At 36.5% G+C, this 6918-nt stretch overlaps 1 pseudogene across 1 annotated transcript; it reads left to right on the top strand.

The window, feature by feature from the left end:
- Positions 1-1187: 1187 nt before the first annotated feature.
- Positions 1188-6534, top strand: LOC143731229 (guanylate-binding protein 1-like; annotated as a pseudogene). The gene is made up of 10 exons (XR_013200718.1): positions 1188-1670; positions 1826-1977; positions 2066-2140; positions 2219-2414; positions 2827-3072; positions 3161-3309; positions 3529-3660; positions 4859-5069; positions 5735-5837; positions 5975-6534. The product of XR_013200718.1 is annotated as a guanylate-binding protein 1-like (transcript).
- Positions 6535-6918: the final 384 nt, after the last annotated feature.

Here is a 6918-nt window from a genome sequence, read left to right as displayed (position 1 = left end):
ACACACACACTCATCCTACTCTGCAGAATTTCTCATCAAGATATGCACAACAATAAAATCAATCTGGGTTGCTTGGTAGCTAAATGTAGGTCTAGCAAGTCTTATATTTCTGTAATTCACACAGATCAGATATGCTGACTGAATATATTGCTAGTTTATTTTGAGTTGCCAGCTGGCAGTTCTCTTGGCAGTTTGCTGATAATCCGGTGTCTGAAGTAAAATGCTCAAAACATCTCCTGAGAAAAATCACATGGTCAACTTAGTATTGGTTATTTAATTTTGATTTAGTCTTATATTCCTTACCTTGTCACTCAAGGCCAGGGCACTTTTTGTACATTTCTGGAATTTTTGCGCGCTTCCACATCCCGCGCAACTACGGATCTCCCAGGAATATTCATTATATTTCTGCGTACATTTATCCGTGTCACCTAGATGCGCGTGCGCGAGCGGTGCGCGATCATGGTCGACTGACAACGAGATTATGCAGCTGAACAAGAATACGGCCGTGTTCCGATTGTTCTCAGCTCCGCCGAGACAAAATAGACATGCCATTTAAAAAATCTTTCATTTATTGTCATAAATATGTTTTCAAAAGCATCACTTTCATCAAATTTCATGTGACCTAATTTCCAGTAGGCAACTGAGTGCAAACAAGCAGGTTTATGAGCCCCGGAGAGCCCCGGCCCAATTTAACCACTGTGTGTATATATATATATATATATATATATATATATATATATATATATATATATATATATATATATATATATATAAAAAGGTAGGATGTGCGTTGAAATGTCAAAGTCCTAAATTCTTCAGACGGGTAAAATGGCCGTTTTTAACCAAATTTTTTGCAAAGAAATGTAGTGTTTCAAAACTGCATGATGTTTTAGAGCTGCCTTAGCATATTCTTTCCACCACCACGTCCTTTGGGGGGCTCCGTAAATAACATATCTTTGGTATAGCTATTTCAGACCAAACTCTAATGAAAACTATGTTCATATTGTAGCCTATGCTCTCTGTTTTGAAAACAAAAAGTGCTGTAAATAATAGGCTACTGTAGCCAGGGAGCAGCACAGAGCTGCTTTAACTGCTGCCCAGCACTGCACATACTGACAGAAAAAAAAATCGGTCTAAAGAAATGATTAAACATCTGTTTAAATATTCTACAGAGTTGAATAGTTGGAGTTGTTTTTAAAGTCTATGCAGGCCTAAGTATATCTAATTTCTCTTCAATATAGCAGCAAATTTATAGAAATCCAACACAGACTTTAAACTCAAAGGGATTTGTGACTTCACCTGCCTGTCAATAAGGTAATCAATAACAAAGCAATATAACATGAGTAAGAGTTGCAATACCATGATGCAGCACGGACCTGGCCACAGTTTATCACTGCTATGCTTAAATTCAGACAGTGGTGCACTGTTTGGTAAGTGTGTTTTTTTTTTTCAATTGTGTGTATGGTGTTTACTTAGGATCATGTCTTGTAGTAAGTATATGCCAGCTCCAGCGTGTCTCATCGAAAATGATGAAAATGGGAATCTGTGTGTTAGGAAACAGGCTAAAGACATTCTGGATGGGATCAAGGAGCCGGTGGTGGTGGTGTCTGTGGGACTCTACCGTACGGGGAAGTCCTACCTTATGAACCGCCTGGCAGGACTACAGTCTGGTGAGAGAAACTGCTAAAAGTCCCTCAGGTTTAGTACATATTGATATGACAAAGAGTGCAGAATCTTAATGTGTGTATGTCAATATCTGAAAACAGTAACTGCATCAAGTGTTTGAATATTTTAAATAATAATAATAATAATATGATTGACTCAGGCTTTGCTCTCGGCAACACTGTTGAGTCAAAGACCAAAGGCATCTGGATGTGGTGTGTCCCTCACCCCAAAACACGCTCTGGTGCTGCTGGACACAGAGGGACTGGGTGATGTGGAGAAGGTGAGCACAGTCACTAACTACTTATTCTAATTTCCCAGTATCAGTTGCCATTTGTTTGTGAAGGTACAGTAATGCATTGAATGGCGGTCTGAATGAAACTGTTTTGATCTAAAAACACTGATCCGTTCTGCTCAGCAGCACTCTGGTGTACAACAGCCGTGGCACTATCGATAACAATGCAGTGGAAAATCTGCAGTATCCTTTAACTTCCACATATAAGACCCTCTTTCATACAACATTTGCAGGATGCTGTTATTTCTCAATGTGCTGCAGCTACGTTAGTGAGCTCACCGAACAGATCTAGATCAGATCGGCAAAAGCAGCAGAAGAGGAGGAAGAGGAGGATTCTCAGTTTGTGCAGTTTTTCCCATCATTCATCTGGGTGGTTAGAGATTTCACCTTGGAACTGGTTATTGATGGAAAGAAAGCAACTGAGGATGAGTATAGTTTGCCCTCCAGCTTAAGAAAGGTATTTTAGACAGAATTACATTTAAGCATTTGGCAGATGCTTTTATCCAAAGAAATTTGCATTGCATTCAAGGTGTACATTTGATCAGTTTTTGCAGCCATTGGAAACAAACTCATGATTAGTGTCGCTAGAGCCATGCTCTAGCAGGCTCAATGACCCTTGATACTTATTCTGGGAGGTCATTGAAATAACCTTTGATGAATGCCATCTAGACATACTAAACTGGTACAATTCATTTTCTGACTTGACTTGCACAGCACACACAGCCTAATGTTGAATAATTGTTACCGATACTGCAATACATTCGTATAATTATTTATTTATTTTTTGTTTAAATTATCAATGCCTGAAAAATTAAATGAAATGCCACTGATTTGGGAACATGTTTATTTCTCACAAATTACCGTTTTAGGTGTGGGAAAGAAAACATGTGACTACAATCTGCCTCGTGAATGTATCCGGCATTATTTCCCTAGCCGGAAGTGTTTTGTTTTCCCACTTCCTGTTACCTCCCAGGAAGACATGACACACCTAGAGAGCTTACAAGACCAGGACCTTGCTCAAGCATTTTTGGAGGTCACAGGTCATTTCTGTGACCATATTTTTTTCAATAGTGCTGTGAAAACACTGAAAGGAGGACACAGAGTTACTGGCAAATGTGAGTGTATTACCAAATGTTCATCAAAAACTATGGAGCATTTACTATTAAAATTCTGTTCTCTATAATTGTTTGTGTGTGTTGTCAGTGCTCGGGCACCTGGTTGAGATTTATGTGGATACAATCAGCAGTGGGAAGGTGCCCTGTCTGGACAATGCAGTGGTTGCTCTCACAAATCTAGAGAACCAGGCAGCTGTTCAAGAAGCTTTGAAAGTGTATCAGAGTGGGATGGAAGAGGTAAGACATGCACATTGTGTTTGAGTTGTTCAAAATCACTTTTGCTTTATCATTCACTGTACATATCTGTGTTTTTATACAGATTAATAATCCTATCCAAAGTCAGAACACCAAACTTTGTTTTAAATATGTTTTTGAAAACTGAACCACCGATTTAGGCTCAGAATTTTTCACTGAATGCAGTGTACATTCAAGTAAACAAACTGTATGTTTTTACAGGTAAAGAATACATTCCCAATCAGTATAGATAATATTACCTGTGAGCACCAGAAATTCAGTAGTCTGGCCACTTCTGAGTTCATGAAATGCTCATTCAAAGATGAAAAGGAGGAATACCTGAAAGAACTTGAGGTGAGCTTTAAATATAGAAGAATATGATATAGAAGAAATATAGAAGAAAAATATAGAAGATGTTTTGTGTTGTTTCTGATTTTGAAGATTAATTGTCAATTTTCTAAGCGGGTCTGACTGAAAATGTACTAATTTATTTTTTATTTTTATTTAAAAAAATTTTTTTTTCAGTACAAAAATGCTAAACCTTGACAAAAAATATCTTTTATTGTTATAATTTTGATTTCATAATATGTAGATATGAATACAACTGGAAAAACTTGTGAAAAGATGTCTTTCAAATAGCAAATAGTGGAGCTCTGCAGCCATCTACTGGTTAAAGGGATCATTTTAAAACTGCTTTTAAAAACTTTAAAAACTGCATTTTCCAAAAGACGGGCACAAATCTTACACTATACTATGTCAAATTATCCATGTTATCCCCATGAATAAAAAGTTAGAAATGTGGTCTTTATAAAGTGAATTTTACAGAAAAGCTGTTTTTGTGTAAATTATTATTTTTTTTAATTTATTTATATAAATAAAAATAATATATAATAAATCCTCCAAAAACTTCACACATGTGAAGTAAAAACATTAATAAACGGAGCAAAATTACATTTGTTTAAAAAACAACAACATTTATTTTGTTACACAATTACATTTTTTTGGCTGGGGTCTCTGGAGACCCCAACAGCACAAGTGTGACTTTCTTCCCATACTAACATAAAAAAAGATATCATTCCAAAAATTTTTTTTTATTTGTAGATCTAGAAAGTGTTGACAACTGTACAAAGTGTCATGCCATTATTTGGACAAAGATCTTTTTTTTTTTTATTTCAGCAAACTTCATTTGGGGTCCAAAAAGACCCCAAACAGCATTAATGATATTCTACCCGGACCTTAATATGTGGCCTTGTTATGAGATGATCAACGATATTCGCTTCAGCTTTGATTGGTCATAATGTTTTGGCTCATCAGTGTATCTGAAAAATTAATGTAGCATTGAAATGAATGTTAATGCTAGCTTTTTCCAAGTACTATAGACTGTCAGGTTGGAGATTGTTTTGTTAATATTTGGTGACCACATAAATTCCTACATCAATCAGATTAATACAGCTAATTCACACAACACTGCACACACACTGTGTCCAATACATTCAGTCTTTGTACAAGTGTGTTTATGCATGTTTGAGATTTTATTTTTGTTTCTATATAGGAAGCTGTAAGCATAGGCTATAGACTTGCTGAAAGAGAATGAGATGGCGTCAGAGAGAAATTGCAGAGATCTACTGAAGAATCTGTTCTCTGACATGAATAAGCGGCTGCAGAATGGAGAGTACAGTCAGTCTGGAGGATATGAACTCTACTGCAGAGACAGAGACGCCATCGTTGAACAGTACCACAGAGAACCCAACAAAGGTGTAGGGGTGAGGACACTTTCAGTGTGTATTTGTGAGTGTAGGCATTTGTGTATCTACACCTTAGTGACATTGCATGAATACATTTGAATAATAGGGCTCTCTTTACATCTGGCATTAACATGTTTTGTATCCACATTATCTCTGTATTCTGTTTACACTGTCTTTCCAATTAATCTCCAGTATGGATGGATAGAAATCTGATTATGCTTATCTAAGCAAAATGCAAATCAGTATTATGTATTTCATGACGTTTACCAAATTTTAAAAACATCAACAGATAATTCAAAGTGCTTTCCTTTTTTTAGCCTTTTTTTTCTTTATGAACCCCTCAGTAAAGGATGCAAAAGTAAAGAAAACGTGACGAAAACGAGAACCCAAGTTTAATCTAAACGTGATAATAACATTTTTTCTGATTCTGATTTTTCTGATTCTGATATTGCTAAACAAGTGCAGTGTCTGATGTGAAATCAGAAAAAACATACAGACTCAATCGTGATGGATATGATTATTAGCAGTGTAACCTAATTAAATATTGCTTTAGTTAATTTAGTTAATAAAACACATTTGCATTTGAATCTTCATTAAATGTGTTCATGATCCAATCCAGTGGGTTCCCAGGACTGGATTTAAAAAACACTGCATGGTTTTAAAATATGTATGTCTATATGCAGGCTGAGGCTGTGCTGAGTGAGTTTCTGAAAGAGCGGGAACCTGAAGCAAGCACCATCCTCTACAGAGACACACAGCTCACTGAAAATGAGAGACAAATTAAAGGTCATTTTATTTTACAACACAACATCAGTGGCATTTTGAGGAAAATGATATACAGAGCAAAACTTGCTTCGAGGTGAGGTTAATTTATCACATAATTTCTCTCTCTCTCTCTCTCGACTGAATGTTCAGAAGAGAAGGAGAATTTTTTCTTTCCTTTTATTTTCTGTTGAAACAGACGTGTAAAGAGGAAGAGGAGAGACGAATTGAGAGTGAACGAATGCTTGTGGCAGAGAATAAGCGACATGAGGACAGAGTGAGGCAGATGGAGGAGAAGTTCAACCAGGAGCGGGAGCAGCGGCAGCAGGAGATGGACAGAGCCATTGAGAGCAAACTGATGGAGCAGGGGGAGATGCTTAACAAAGGCTTCAGTGAGAGAGCTAAAAATCTTGGAGAAGAAATTAATAAGTTAAAAAATGAAAAGGAAAGCTTACGTGATGGTGGCGGCGGCATTTTTAAGGATTATGTGATGCCAAGTCTCGGTCCTCTTGTAGAAATGGTTGCCAACCTCCTTATGCAGAGAACAATGCTTAAATGCCTCAAAGGTAAACGTTAAACGTTAAAAACCTGATAAAAAAACAATCTCTGACTCATATTTTCCATTCACTGACAAATATCCATTCTAACCTTCAAAGACTAACAAAAGTATGAGCTTTATAGGGCAGGTAGTAAATGAGCTGATAATTCTGAATATATGCACCTTTGAAAGTGCAGTGTGTAATTTTCCACAATATTAACAAACTGCTAAATTAAAATTAACAAACTGCAATATCTACAAAATTCGTCTGCCTTACACACCACGTCGTAATCTGCGTTTCTCTCAGAATGGTCTCTTGGTTGTTCCCAAAGTGTATAGTTTTCTCTGTTATTATGTTTGCCTGTAAAGCGCTTTGAGAAAGCAACTTTTAAAGGCGCTATTGAAAATAAATGTATTATTATTATTGGCGACAACTATTGAATTAACAAAATGTGAAGGACATGTTATCCAATTTACCTTCCATCATTTGGACAAACAGGTAGTCCCTCCCGACTCAAACTTACACAATTTAGTGGTGTAGAAAATATGTATTGCATTAACTGGAGT

This window comes from Siphateles boraxobius, unplaced genomic scaffold (assembly GCF_051911475.1).
Source record: "Siphateles boraxobius isolate OS27281-9 unplaced genomic scaffold, OSU_SipBor_1 86, whole genome shotgun sequence".
NCBI classification, from domain to species: Eukaryota; Metazoa; Chordata; class Actinopteri; order Cypriniformes; family Leuciscidae; genus Siphateles; species Siphateles boraxobius.
The sequence above is the reverse complement of the archived record's forward strand: the minus strand, read 5'-3'. Positions and strand labels throughout refer to the sequence as shown.